This window comes from Anticarsia gemmatalis, chromosome 11 (assembly GCF_050436995.1).
Source record: "Anticarsia gemmatalis isolate Benzon Research Colony breed Stoneville strain chromosome 11, ilAntGemm2 primary, whole genome shotgun sequence".
In the NCBI taxonomy this organism is placed as follows: domain Eukaryota; kingdom Metazoa; phylum Arthropoda; class Insecta; order Lepidoptera; family Erebidae; genus Anticarsia; species Anticarsia gemmatalis.
In genome coordinates, this window is record NC_134755.1 from 4,731,123 (window position 1) to 4,746,377 (window position 15,255).

At 32.9% G+C, this 15,255-nt stretch overlaps 1 protein-coding gene across 5 annotated transcripts in view; it reads right to left on the minus strand.

The window, feature by feature from the left end:
• Cad99C (cadherin 99C) overlaps positions 1-15,255 on the minus strand; it is a 163,345-nt gene that overhangs the window by 92,879 nt on the left and 55,211 nt on the right. For all 5 annotated transcript variants that reach the window (XM_076119704.1, XM_076119703.1, XM_076119700.1 and 2 more), the window contains one exon: positions 2,199-2,248. The gene's annotated coding sequence lies outside the window, so the exon portion shown is untranslated. The remainder of the gene's footprint in view (positions 1-2,198; positions 2,249-15,255) is intronic.

The following is a 15,255-nucleotide window of genomic DNA, read 5'->3' on the forward strand; positions in this document are numbered from 1 at the left end:
TTTAACATTCATTTTGTAGAAGGTAACGTGTATCATTGAAAGAAAATAACTTAAAGGAAGAAGTACGATGATTCATTTTAATAAAAATTGGCTTAAACTATTCATACATAGAAAAGTGTTAGGCAAGGAATGGGAACCGGTGGCGAATTTTGGGATAGACGGCTGCCCGACCATCACCACCAACTTAGGTTAACAATAGAAGTAAACTATGAATGTGGAAACTTATCATGGACTCTAGAAGCAAAATAACTAAAGGACAGATGTCAGTGTAAAAAAAGCGTTAGAATACGAATAAATAAACAAATATCAACAGATATCACAACTACAATCTCATGTAAACTTGAGCTAAGAATTTACTGAATAATCTATAAAATATGTGTAGAATTCTAAATTCTGTTTAGATCTGAACCCGATTGGATAGGTCAAGAGACCCAATAATTTAACGACATGTAGGTGTGTTCCCTTCGGCAACTGCAAAGGAAACTATTTTGATGCTAAGATATGAGTCTATTTGCATATTTTAATGTGTTACAGAAAAGAGAGGTGACGAAATTACTTGATTTATAAAATATACAAACTAGTAACGCAAAGTACGTGAACAATATACTTTTGCTCATGCTCTCTGAATCTTCCATATCTAAATTATGTATTCAACCATCACTACTACAGATACATTGTAATCTATACAATGTTTGTTTGTTTGTTTGAACGCGCTAATCTCAGGAACTACTTGTCCGATTTAAAAAATTCTTTCAGTATTAGTTAGCCCATTTATCGAGGAAGGCTATAGGCTATAGAACATCACACTATGGCCATTAGGAGCGGAGTAGTAACGAAAAATGTTACAAAAACGGGGAAAACTTTGACCCAGTCTCTCTTAAGTGACGCAAGCGAAGTTGCGCGGGTCAGCTAGTGAAGATATATGTATCTTATCAGTATGGAATAGAAAGACCAAGCAATAGATTGTTGTTCTTTTTGGGCTAAATATCAAGTCTGTTGTGTGTACTGTTGTCAGTTTATCTTTAAGTAATCGAAACAGGTACATCAGTTATTCACTTGCCGATCTACGTACTACACGCAGCTAAAATAGGGATATATTTAATACACCTATGCAAAGAAATACAGAATTGTAATATACAGATGATTTTACTTCTGGTATCAGGAAAACAGAGAGAGCGGCTACGTGCATGTTCATGTCAAAACACAATAGAAGCATCTATTTACTAAGAAAGCATAACTACTAAGAATTGAAATGTTACAGGAGGTTTAACATTTCTCACAACTACAACACAAACCCAGTAGCGAACTGAAATAAGTCGTTATCTTTGTTAAATCTGTGATACTAGGAATTTAACTATAATGACTGCCGATTATACATGAACAACCTGTTGTTGCAAAGTTTGAAACGTTTTATACGAGTCAGTTGCTTAATCTCGACGCAGGCTCGGTCGGAATTGTTCGAAATCGACATGAAGACTTTATGACGACACGGCGAACACATAAATTGTTGTATGGCTAAAACACCAGAAACTCAGCAGAAGAAAGACATAAGATAATAGTAAAATAAGTATACTTACGTCTGTCTAGGTCTGAGAGTGTTATTAAGGAACTAAGTTGATGTTCAATGCCGGAAAATATATAAATATAATATTTATGAAACAACGCAATGAACACATGTTATAACTGAGCAAGTGAGCATACATCCATAAAGTAAGCACTTTATAGCCGCTACGGGTATTTCAGATTACTTAAGACTTGTCGCGTCGCACTAGACAAGCAATCGTAAAACTGCAGCACAAAAGACAGAGCAAACTGTTATACATAAGCAATGACAATAAACAAATATTTATCTACACCCGTAGGTCAAGTGACGGTATCAGTCTCGTATCTTGCGTCTCAGACTCAAGTCTATGACTTAAGTCATAAATATTATTTCTAACCTGCCTTTACTCGGAATGTGGGGCACTCCTAAATCATCGTCGGTACAGAGTCTTGTCAAAATAAATTTAATGACTTTATTTTGTCACCCAAAGAAGCGTGGGCAGCAGACTAATTCCTCGCGGTTTGAGCCACACCCTTCACTTTGCCGAGAGGGCATTTATCCATATAGATAGTCGATTAACCGTCAGAATAGGCCCATTATGTGCTTATGCCATAAACATGTTTGTTTGCATAATACATTTACATTCTGGACTCACCTAAAAGTCGTTCGCAGTTCGACCTCATAATCGCTCCGCCATCATTGAATCTGTGAACAATAAATAAATATATGGTAAGTATGGGCGTTCAAGTATTCGAATAATTCGTTGTCGTGGATGTAAATTGGGTCTTTGAACCTTGCAAAACTCTAAATTCTATGCAATATATGTCAGACGTTCTGTTCCGAAAATAAATTCTAATGCAAATCTTAGTAATAAACATTCCTAAGATTAACATATCTTCGCTTGCGTATGCGGGTGCCCTTAAATATGTTATAGGCATGAGAGATCGTAACCGCGCCTAAAGCAAACGTTATTGTTTAAAAAAACATACACTTGAAGTACGTAAGTCAGTTTTATTGGTGCGATATTGAAAGATCAGGCATAAAGGCATTACTGACGCCATAAAAGCCGCTGAAATTAGTGAGAATAAACGTCCTACCATTAGAAAGACGATTATGGAATAAATCAATCGTTTCCACCATCCGTACTTGGGTGTCTGCCATCTTTTCATAACCCATCTAGGAAATATAATATTAATACTTGTGTTTATTCTGAGTAATGGCGGCAATAGATTTTACGTAATCACCGACATAGCAAAACACTTTTACTGTTTTTTATTTACGATTGAGAAACGACGGACGATTTCCAAGAAATACAGACGGAATATAAGGATGTCTCTTTCATTTGCCGATCACGTCTTCGACGCCGACACGTGAGTTCGTTTTTACATTTTCAAAGGGTTTTCGCAACACTTCAGGCTATTATACATCCTAAGCAATTGCAATAGAGGTTAATATTCAATCTAATGTGGAATTAAATACGGAGTACGGACATTGTTGTTCCTATCAGTTGCAATATATCTGCGGGTTGATATAAGGACCTTACTCTGTATGAATAAAGAATTGTTTTTAAAAGAATAAGGCGGAATTTTGACAATAATTGTGAATATTTCAACTCCCACGCATACCCGTGACCTTTTGCGAAACAAGTTAATTTACTTAATAAGTATGTACGTCGTAAAAATATTTTTTATGACAAACAAGCGTTATTTCCACGTCGTTTTGAGAACGTTTTACTTTATAGCTATTGCTTTGCCGCATGTTACATTTCGATCTAATACTCTCTCATTTCTTACAAGAAATTTATACTAATGAGATGGTTTTACGACAGAAATATAAGTATGTTTGTCAATTGTCTGATGACATAGTACATTATGCTTAATTTGGAACTAGATGGACTAGTTTAAAGATATATTGTTATGATATATTAAAAGTAACTTTAAATACAGAGCATAAATTAACGTTTTCCCTATTGGCACATTAAAGTATCAACTTACGTCAATACCAATTTGGATCAACTACTTAAATATACCGCAAACGGTAATCATTTACTAAACGGATATAATAAGCTAAAGTTAACTCTTTCGGAAGCTATTTATTATATAGTATAAGTCTTCTTTAAGGTCTACTTTAGCTATAAACAAAACACATAAAACGAGTTCGAAACAGTAACTACTGTGACTCACACTGACCAATAGTAATATAAGTTCACTTCTCGTTAAAATAACTGGTTTGCTAGACTACAGTACTTTTATTTCCTACCTATCTTCATGAATATAGAAGAGAAATTAGACAATATTGCAAAGAAATAGACAGTTATATTATATACAGGAACAATACGAAGAAAAAACAAAGATATGTTTATTTTAAAAATAGTCAAATGCAACGCCTAAGCCTTTGTCCGAAAGTCAGGGCTATAAAATAAAAGCTATACGCTTCGAATTGACAATAGTATAATATTCTCTAGAGTCGGTAATGTCGAGTATCTAGAGTTTGACATTTAAAATGTACTGCCATAATAGTTCTGAGGGATCCCGGTAGAGGCGCTAAACAGATTTTCGTGTACAATTTCTCGATGGCTAGCCGCTTGTCGGTAGTCGATAGTTGTAGAGAATCGAGCTAGCGAACTACCGAATCGAAATTCATAATATATAATTCATATAATGAGACACCTCATTATACCATCTTCAGACAAAGATAAAGTTATTCTAAAAACACCAAGACGAGATAATATCTTAACCTAAAACGTGCACAAATTGCATATTGCAACGTTACCGCAAAATAGGTGGCTCGTGTGTTAGTAATCGCAATTACGTGACTAACGAACTATTGTCAACAATTATACGAAACGGTTTCTCAGATTTTGAGTACAGTAGAATAAATATCTTTGCGGTTGTTTAATAATCTTAGAAAAGATTATAGAAGGGAGGTTCATCCTATCATTATCAACATATCAGCCAGGAGACGTTCACTGCTGGACAAAGGCCTTCCGTATTGGGCGCCACAATGACTGGTTCAGGACCACCCGTCTTCACCGGAATCCACCAGTCCTCACCAGCCCTTCGGACATCCTCTTTAAAGTACATATTTTGTAAACATTCTGTTTTTGTGTAAGCATCTTCTTTGACCCCTACACATTCAAATTCAGTTGTTTCTTCGCTTAAGGTGCTTTTTCATTGACTGATAAATTTATATTTATTTGAATAAAAAATGATAAATAATTATTATTAGACTATCACTATCAATAGCTATAACATTAGTTTATTCCACAATGTCGCGATATGTGTATTGCAGACACCTACAAGATTCCAATATTTATTACTCGTTAGACGATTTGAGCCCTTCACAATCAGATAGCCTTCCCAATGTCATCATTGAATCGTGTTCTATCGTGTACCTACACTCGTTATTCACTGTCTATAAATCCACGATTATTTCTATCAGTGATCAATGACTCATAACTGTACTCCGTTGATCAACGTAACCAATTGCATTAGTGTCAGTGGCTACTGCACGAAAATTTTGATTCGCTAGTCTTAACCTTTAGCTGCTATTTAGTTTGTTCCGACTAAGACGAAAAATCAAATTGGTAAGTTTACATTGACTATTCAAACCTTGAATTTTCCGTGCTTCTGATTAGATTCCAAATTTTAGTACCGAATGAAACCAGTTCCAAAATATATATTTTTTTAAGACAGAGATGGAAGTGTCCAGAAGATGTAGTCGAATACTATAAATATTGTAATTAATTTTATTTATTTTACCAAACAATTAATCTACCTATAACTGGTTAAATAAACATGTGTATTATTGTAATTAAGCCGTAAGTTAAGTTACGTCTTAAAGTCCTAATGTCACCGGACTCTTTGATTCGTAAACTTAAACGAAAACTTAAATTTCAAAAGCACAACTTTCAATGTTGCAATTACAACTAGTGCAAAGTAAACATAATGTTCAGCATGATTTAGCTGCCACCTCAACCGTCTATCAACGTGTTTAATTGCGGAAATAATCCTAGCCTCATATTCTCAAGAGAGATGTTAAAGTATCAAACAAATTCTCTTAATTCCACGCCGTTAATAAAACTCGAAGCAGGAAGAAATTAAGTTGGCGTTGATGAATGTTTGACGTGACGGTGGTTCGTGCCTTCGTTGTTACTATAACTGTACAGCAGAACGCTGAATTAAGAGCAAACATAGATTAAAATTTCTAAAACATTCTTGGTGACATTTATTTATGAAATACACAGTAATTTTAATTTGAATTAGGATTTTCGAGGGCATAATTCACATACTTATAATTATATACAAACATACATGTATACGTAATATCATGCCTTTTCCTACAGGGGTAAGAAGAGTCCAAAGAACGTCACTTGTTACAAACTTCCCTTGCCTCGTTCACATCCATACGTCATCTTGTCATGACACTGACAATATCTCCAAAAGGTTTGGTCAAAATAAAATGTTTAAAATGTAATTAAATTCCAAACCAATGGCCATGAAAAGAATTGACAGTATAATTAATTATTTTCTTCACGCATCATTTTCTTCACTTCACATTCGAGTACACAAAACTACTTGACCGATTTAACCGACCATCTCGATTTAGAATTTATCCTAAAAGGTCAGTGAAGCCTACAATTTAATTAGCAATGGTAAACAGATAACAACATGGTGTTGATGAACCAAAATCTTAAACGACCGTAATTACATTGCTTAGCTTGTATTCGGTATTCTAGGCATGTAAATGTCAATCATACATTACGTTTTATTCGTCTTCGTAATTTTGATGGTACAACTCTCAGCTTGAAACTTTGTAAAATTAATTTACATCTATGTTATGTATTTTTCATTTAAATTTTAACCTTTATGTATTCAATGTTGGCTTTTGGGTGTACGAATTGAATATCTTTGGTAATATCATGAAGATACGCGTGTGATTATCATGTTTGAATAATAATACATGGTTTTGAATGCGTAGGTATAGAGAGAATATAGTAATAATTAATGTCTATTATGTTGTGTACTCCTACCAAGCTTTTCGATCGAGCGATTTACGAGTGTTGTAGTAAATATCACGCCTGCCGAATATGTGCAGTCAACATATAAATATTTCGCTGACAACCGTCGAGACTCTAGACAATTCTGCTAATATAATAAATGCGAAAGTTTGAGGTTATGGATGTATGTATTACTGTAAGTATGCATGTAATTATTTCCCAAAAAAAAAATTCAAAATTTATTTTGTTACTTGAATTAACATCGAATACTTTACTTACTACTGCTAACTTCGGGAAATCTTTTCACATGAACGAAGCCACAGGCAGAAGCTAGTAATATTTATAAACAAACAAACTTTGAAAAATCATGAGAAAGTAATAGATAATGTTTATCGATTTATATTTTATTGCTATTTCTAGCGGCGTGCCTTTTAATATTCTTTATCTTTCATTTTAATTGTTTTCACTTTAACATCCAGCACGGAATTTAACTTAGCTATTTATTTAGCTTCCATTAGACCCGATATTATCCTTTGTTCTAGGTCTTTATAATAACGATCGATAAATCAATGTTACTAATAATTATAACTGCTATCATATCTGTGGCGCGGTTGGTTGTGTATCCGATTGCTGACCACAAGGTCCCAGGCTCGATTCGCAGGTCGAACATAGTGCTATTGGTCTTTTTCTCATTTATTTTAGATAACTAGCGGCTTCGCTCAAACAAATTGTTCTTTTTTACTCTACTATCTTCGTACCTACTTTCTTACTATCTTTTACTTCTGTGCTATTCATAAAATATGTTAAAAAGAATTACCCAGATTGGTTGAGCAGTTCTCGAGATTTGCGATTAGCAACACATTTGGCGATTCATTTTTATAAATAAGAAGATATACAATAGTAGTAACGTGCTCGGAATTCCAATAGGCTCGCCCCTTTCACATGGGGCTAACATTGTTTATGGCGTAACGAGGTGTATTTGATACACCTCATAATAAACCTTCAGGTGGACAGAGGTGTATTATAGTATAATAATAATAAAAAAAAAATGACATCTCACACACGGTCATTTAATTCCAAACTAAGCAAAGCCTGTCCTATGGTAATCAAATAACTTATAAACATACTTATATACTTCTAAATATATACTCATATAGATAATTTGACAACCAGGCTCAAAACAAATACTCGTGTTCATCACACAAAGATTTGTCCATTTAATTATAAAAGCAGTGTTACGTAAAAGTGTACTAACGATGGTGGTATATTACTTGCAGATATTTATCTTAAAGATAGACGTGTTAATGGTTTAAAGATGTTACATTAAATACTTTTGCAATATACATCATGCTGTCATTAATTACATGTGAATTGAATATAGCACAAGCTCTTAAGTGACTGCTGAGATAGATGGTGTAGGCTATTTGTGAACGTATGTAATTTTTCTTCAAGAGGAAATTGTGTAAGATATATTGCTACGTTTAACTTTTGTAGTTCATATAAGTATGGATAGGAGTTCTTTTGGATGACGAAATTGGTTTCGTAACCCTATGTTATAAGACAATACGTATGCCCAAATTTATTACATCGTTTTAAGTATAAAAACAAGAAGTTAGCGGATTTTTATATTTATTTGATATTTGGAGACATGAGATTTTCACATAATAATATGTAGCTCGTTTCTCGACTATCGACTTTTGACAACCGGCTAGCTATCCAGATATCTTGTGTGAAAATCTGATTAGCACCTCGTCGTAGGAACTTTTTTGGCAGAACATTTTAAATGTCAAACTTTCGATACTCGACAGTACCGACTGTAGAGAATCGCGCTACAGTTTTGCTAGTGTGCACCAATAATTAAAATACGTAGCTGGGTTTTAAGATAACTGCTCCAGAAGAAAGGCTGTTTTTATCTCCAGTACGCAATTATTTACAACAACACTGTCCATTTATCGTTTCTATCGAGACTTTAAACTACTTCTAGAGAAAGCACTACAATGCAGTCTCGTATTTCAGTAAAAACAAAAGCATAAATACCAACCGAGCGCCGTACTTTTTATACTCCACAGAACAAATCCTTATCGATGAACAATAAACAACAAAAAGGCATTTCACAAGAGAAAAATTCTTATCCCCGTATTACGTTTCCTGATAATCGATAACAATGGCCGTTCTAAAGGTTTTAATTTTCATACAGCGACCTTACTTAGTGGACTGTTATTACATACCAAGATTTTTCCTATACATTGTAGTATAAATCTGCAGTTTTTAGAGCGTCTCTTTCTCACAGTTCTATTATCAACTGTGAACATCTACGTTTAAAAATAGGTCTTCGTGCTTTGTAATAACATGCAATTTTGTGTACACGTGATCGAGATATCAAAGGTTAATGTGTCAATGGAAAATAGACGCTATATAGGGGACGTAAAGTGGGATTTTGATTGTCATAAGGTGGTTGTTAAGGCGTTTTGGTGTGATGTGGGTGCGATTGTCGTGGTCAGGTTTCCCGGCTACGCAACTGGCTGGGGTACATTCAGTATACAGATTGCGACAAAAGTGAGAATTACTTAGAAAACAAAGACTGCGTGAAGAAGCGAAGTGCGCTTGAGCCACTGTTTGTTTTACCATTTAACGGTAAATATAATAGAATAACTGTGCATTGAAGAGTAGGCAGAACATTTCTTGTCAACTTTTAGTAGTCGTTTTATCTATGAATCGCGCATTTAATATATACTTCAGGATGTAAACACAATAATCTATTTAAATAAACAATCAAATCAAAGAATATTCTATTAAAAACCGTCAGCTACACGTACGATTATGATGATATTTAAATTTTCGGTATAAGTTAGGTTAATAAAAAAAGTTTTTTTAGAGGCGTATTAGCAGGATGAAAGCCAAATATTGCAACATTTATCAATCCTAAAAGGACAACACTCATATATTTTTATAAAATTTCAGTTACTACCTTGTTTGTTAGTTAGATACCCACTATCATGAACTTCTGATCACTGATGCAAATAAAAATATCAACATATTAAACTCTCGCTAATATTTTAAATAATAAAACGAACTAAATACTATCCCAAAAGCCGTAAACAAGAGTAGTAAGAATACTTAATTAAATACAAGACATTAACATAACCCGTACAAGTGAATGCGGGACTTCATTTGAATAAGCAACATGATACATTATACAATATTAATACTTAACTGTTCACGAAACATGAGACACACACTTTACTAGTACATGTATTAAAGGAATAGTTACAATATTTTAGTGATGTAATACGAAAGTTTGGATTAATACGGCTATTGATATTATGAATAGTTTGTAATATCAGCGTATTAAGTATTTCAATAATATGTAATTATCTTACATTGTCCATATTTTAAGAGGCGTTTTTAGATAGAAAATGACTTCTCATAATTCATTTCGATTCTCGTCAGTCGGTCTTAGTAACGAGATAGTAGAATGTAGTAGTAACGAGATTTTGACATTTAAAATGTACTACACAATAGTTCCTGCGGCTTTCGCTAGAGGCGCTAATTTACAGCTAGTCCGCGGTCGATAGTCGATAGTGATAGCGAATCGCATAGTTCCCGACAAGTGCGGTTACTACTAACAGTCATTTTATAATAATCAAACATTTGGTAAATATATTTGGTAGTATTATATTGAAATAAATACCGATTTTACAAAAATAATGAGCACCATGATAATTTAAAACAGCAAGAACAGCTATCAAGACTTTTACCTCTAACTAAACATGTAAGAAATCAAATTCTAATGTATCATATTTGAGACCGGTTTCGGCAGAGCGCGTTTAATTCTTTCGTACTGGTTTTGTGATAGATTGTTAGACACTCAAATACTTTGCTATCTGATTTAATATCTTGTATATTTTGCTGTTATCTTATCATCTTTATCTAATATATTCGCTCATCTATAGAATAAATGTACTGTATTATTCCTAATATGCATACAACTTTTAACCTTCAGTGTAAACAGTGACAGAAACGTGTTCATATGTCAGTATATATGGTATGGTCAGTAAGTATGGGTAAAGAGGTTACGTTATCAAAACGAATATAATAATATGTATAGAATATCTTTAACTTACATATTTCACAAAATATAATAAAAATATTAATAAATCTGATAAATACGTATTAAGCCTAGTATAATATTATATCTATGCTAATAATTTATACTTAAACTGCAGTCAATACATCTAAAATAATCAATCACACATAGAAAATCTATTAACTGATTTATCTAAAAATGGACGTCAGTCACACCAACGCGCAATTAATACAAATATGGTGTTTATTATCGTTATAAATATTATATGGCGATATCGTTACCAACAGAATGAGATTTTCCGATTGAAAGCCATATTCGTGTTTATTGCTACCGTCCCGAATGACGCAAATAATATGAAAGGGTATCTTATATGGTAACAATTAAGCATTATTTACGTAGATTTCACTTATTTAAATGTTTTATTTATCAATTATTGGCTTAATGGGCACGATATCTTTAACAATAATAATGTTAAGGGACTCCACAATTGGATTACTTTGACTTGGTTTTCATCAGCTATTTTATATTTAAATCATTTTCAGGTTTTGTTTTTTCAGTGAGTTCCTAAATAAGTTCTAGAAAATAACCTTCACTTTTCATTAGACAAGTAGCGTAAAATTACAGAGTATTTTGTTTTTCCTAATTTTTTTTTTATAATACACTTTGGTACCCGTGTGTAACGCATGAATTTTGATAAACATTTCACATCCCAACCACATTAAATAAATCATTATTAAGTTCTATTGACATGTCTTAAACATCACAATAAATAAAAATATTATAACTTATACCTTTTAAAATGTTATTAATTATATTTAATTAATCAGAATCGTCGATGCCTTATGTTAAGTCATTAAACGACTATTTTTAACCCGAACTTTGGTATAAAAGACACCAATTAAGTGCCGTTTTTACTGATTATGCAACTGTAGGAAAATTAAAAATACACACAGCATGTATAGTTTGATCATTAGTTTTATAATCAATAAAAGATAAAGTGTGCCGGACCGTTATGCGCGTAAAACCTGTAGTGGGTCAATGGCACAGCGAGGCGCGTCGTGTTGACTCGAGTGCGCGGTTGACGAGTAAATCTTTTTTTGCATTTCAAATTGATTGCGACACGGTGTCATAGGCGGATGGCGATTAAAGATCGTTTATTTATTTCCTAAAATATAAACAACGTGAACGCATAAAAGTGAATAACAAAGGTTGATCCTCTAAATAATTATAAAGATATTAAAATTTGAATAAGGGCCAATGACCGTAACAGAGTTACTTACAAATTTTAGCACTGTAATGACGTCACTTGTGTACAGATTTTAATGCAATCTAAAAATATTTTTCACTTCAAACGACCACACCCAAAGCCACATAAAAATACCGCGTAAACTGTCAAAAACAACACACATCAATACAAATTTAAAATGTAAATCCATCGCGAAACACGACAAGAATATTTTATACGAATCAACTTGCGTTTAGCAAACGGGGGGAGCGAACTCGATACAATATGGCAATTTACATATAAAAATAAAAGCATTGTTGAACCACTTACTATATTATTTGTAAACATTAAAACTATGCCAGTTATTTATGAATAGATGTGATGAATACAACGGCCTACATCATGAGAGTACAATGAGTGTAGTATTGACTAATTAGTTCAGAATGCGGCCTTGTGAATGATAGCACGGTATGTCAAATTAGCCAATTCGTTTATAGTTTTATGGCAACTTCCTATAAAATTATGTAAACCAAATTAGAGCATAGTACGTGTGTGATGCAATTTCGACGGTGATAAATTATGTGGATGGAAGTGACAGCTTTATTGACTTCCTTCATAAATACTAGAAATATACTCGATACAATATACTAGTTACAGAGCAGTGATGTCGGTTATATTATGCGATGTACTGCCAGGGAGTTTTAATTTAAAGCCTTAAGTAGTTCTACACAAGCACTTTGAAGTTACAGTCAAGTTGTTTTAGACGATAAGTCTAGCTCGACCGCTGAGAGTCCCCGCTCAGCCCGGATGGGAAACGGCGGATGAAGCATTTCCAACAAGGAGAAATTTCATGTTTTTTTTTTTATTCCGTGCAATGCAACAGCAACGCACAGAATGAAAATGAACGATATAAATTCTTCAGCAAAACTAAGTCATCGACTAAATATGCAACATGGAGTGTTATATATATAGTAATTATGGTTATAAATAAATAACGAAATTATCTTGGGAACGCCAACTAAAATTTATTAAACCTGTCCCTGGTTAAGTCTAATCTTAAAACATAATTATAGCCTGGAATTAACACGTGAGCTATTTTAATATTTATTTTTAAAGATAAAACCCCGTGTGGTCTTCAATAGGACAATAAAATTGAATGCCTTCATTGTCTTAATTGTTGATTTTATAATTGCTATTCAGTGAATTTCACAGTCAGTTATTCAAAAGCATTTGTATTTGATTTATAAATAACAGAACACAATAGTTATGGTAAACAAATACTAGAATTGTATGTTATTATGAATAGATTCTGTTAAGATGACTGCAGTAAAATAGAACAATTAATGATGATATAGATGTGTTTACGTGAAATAATTCTAAACAGATTCTAAGTAAGAATTGTAATCTTTTCTATAAACCCATTATTTTTAATGATACACTTGTATGTAAATTAATTCATGAAAACAAATGAATGGTAGGACATTTTAATCTCGGTAAATATTCTAAATGTAATGACTATACATATGACTTCATCATACAGGTATTGAGACAGTAGACACTATCTTCCCAACGCTACAGTCCCATCCCTAACAGCGATGTATCGCTTCATTTAAAACTATTATCATATCACACCACAAACATGTCATAGAATTGACTGTTATAGTCATATTTTTACAACTATCATATCTTGAAGATAAAGTTTTCACACGACTAGAACAGCACCAATAACTCATAATTAATAGAACATAAACTCACAAACAGTCGTAGTCATAAAATAATGAATTTATTACGAACAAATCCGTCAAATCGTTTCGTACTGTACGAAACGAGGGCACTTGACCGGTCTAATACACTGAGTGTTAAATCTGTCTGTCTGTTGAAGGAAAATATAAATACAGAAAGAGACTGGTTCCCAAAGTTTTGTAATACAGAAGAAAAATAAAGAAAAGGTGACTGCGTATATATTTTCTCGATTTCATAATGTTTGCAATTATTTTTGCTATCGAAGAATCTCAAGAAAAAAATTATGCATCACTATCGACTATAGACACGATTAACTCTAGAGATTTTCATTACGAAGACTCATCTTCGTTCCGAATAATTCAAACGTACCGAAAAAATATTTTTAGTAAACGAAAAGATAATGTAATTTAAAAAGAAAGGAAAAAAGCCTTTGCTTAACAGTAGGAGACCTAAACAGATGAAGGAAACAATGCAAAGCAACGATACGCTGGTAGGGAGAATGGGAAATCGCACTACATATTCTAGAAATAGCAGTTTAATATTTAGCATTCATATGATTATCAAATACGAACAGTTATTAATGTCATGTAAATTTATAATATAATATTAGTATTTCCACTAAAATGGGAGATCGTGTTCATAAATTACTTTTAGTGTATTGTACACCCTTGTCCTAGATACAGGTTATATTTTCCCGATTAAACTAAAAGCACAATAAATTAACTAGTAAAATTTAGTGCCAATTAACGTCGTACAAAATCCTCCAATTATTGCTTTATGCTTGACTAGCTGATTCGCGTAGCTATACTCTCCCATATAAATAATCTTTCATTCCTTGTTTAGCCCTTACGGGGTTGACTTTAAGGAAAAAGTTTTCTCTATTTGATTCCGGGACTTTTACTATTCACATGCTGTATTTTATGAAAATCGGTTCAGCAGTTTGTCCGTAAAAGCGTAACGCACATACTTTCGTATTTATAATATTAGTGTGTAAGTATATATCTACAAAACCTGTGTTTACAGACCACAGATTGAGAAACGATGTACTAAGCTGTACGACATACTTTTGATAAATGAAGTCTCAGAAATATTTACTTGAATGTTCGTGCTAAAGTTCTGTGCAACTAATAATTGCATGAGAAACACGATTTTCCACTTAACGCCTATGTTTCGGATGTGTCTCTGTTTATCAACTGATGGTTAACAATATTCCTATTTTTATGGCGAATCTTGAGACTATTAATAAAAATATTAGCTTAAAATCTCCTTCATGCAGAAAAGCTGTAGAGAAAATTTTTTTTCGTTAAAAATTTTTACTTGGACTTTTAAAAACGTATCTAACAGTATATTATTATTTACTAAACTTGCCTCCAGCTGTAAATACTAGTGTACACAGAATGATCTAGGGGGCGTATAGACACGTCTATGCCCAGTGACAACCCCAAAAACGTACCGTGTGAAGCTTAAAACATTTAACAGTTTGCGCTTTACACTAAAATATATGTCTCTAAACAAAAATCATTAATCTGTCGTTGTTTATGTTATTTTAACGAATACTCTTCAAAATATAGAAAGCCCTGTTTTATGTATTTTTTCTAAAGCAAAATACAATTTTCTAATTCGACATGATGACTTTCATCTCGACAAATTTAAATACA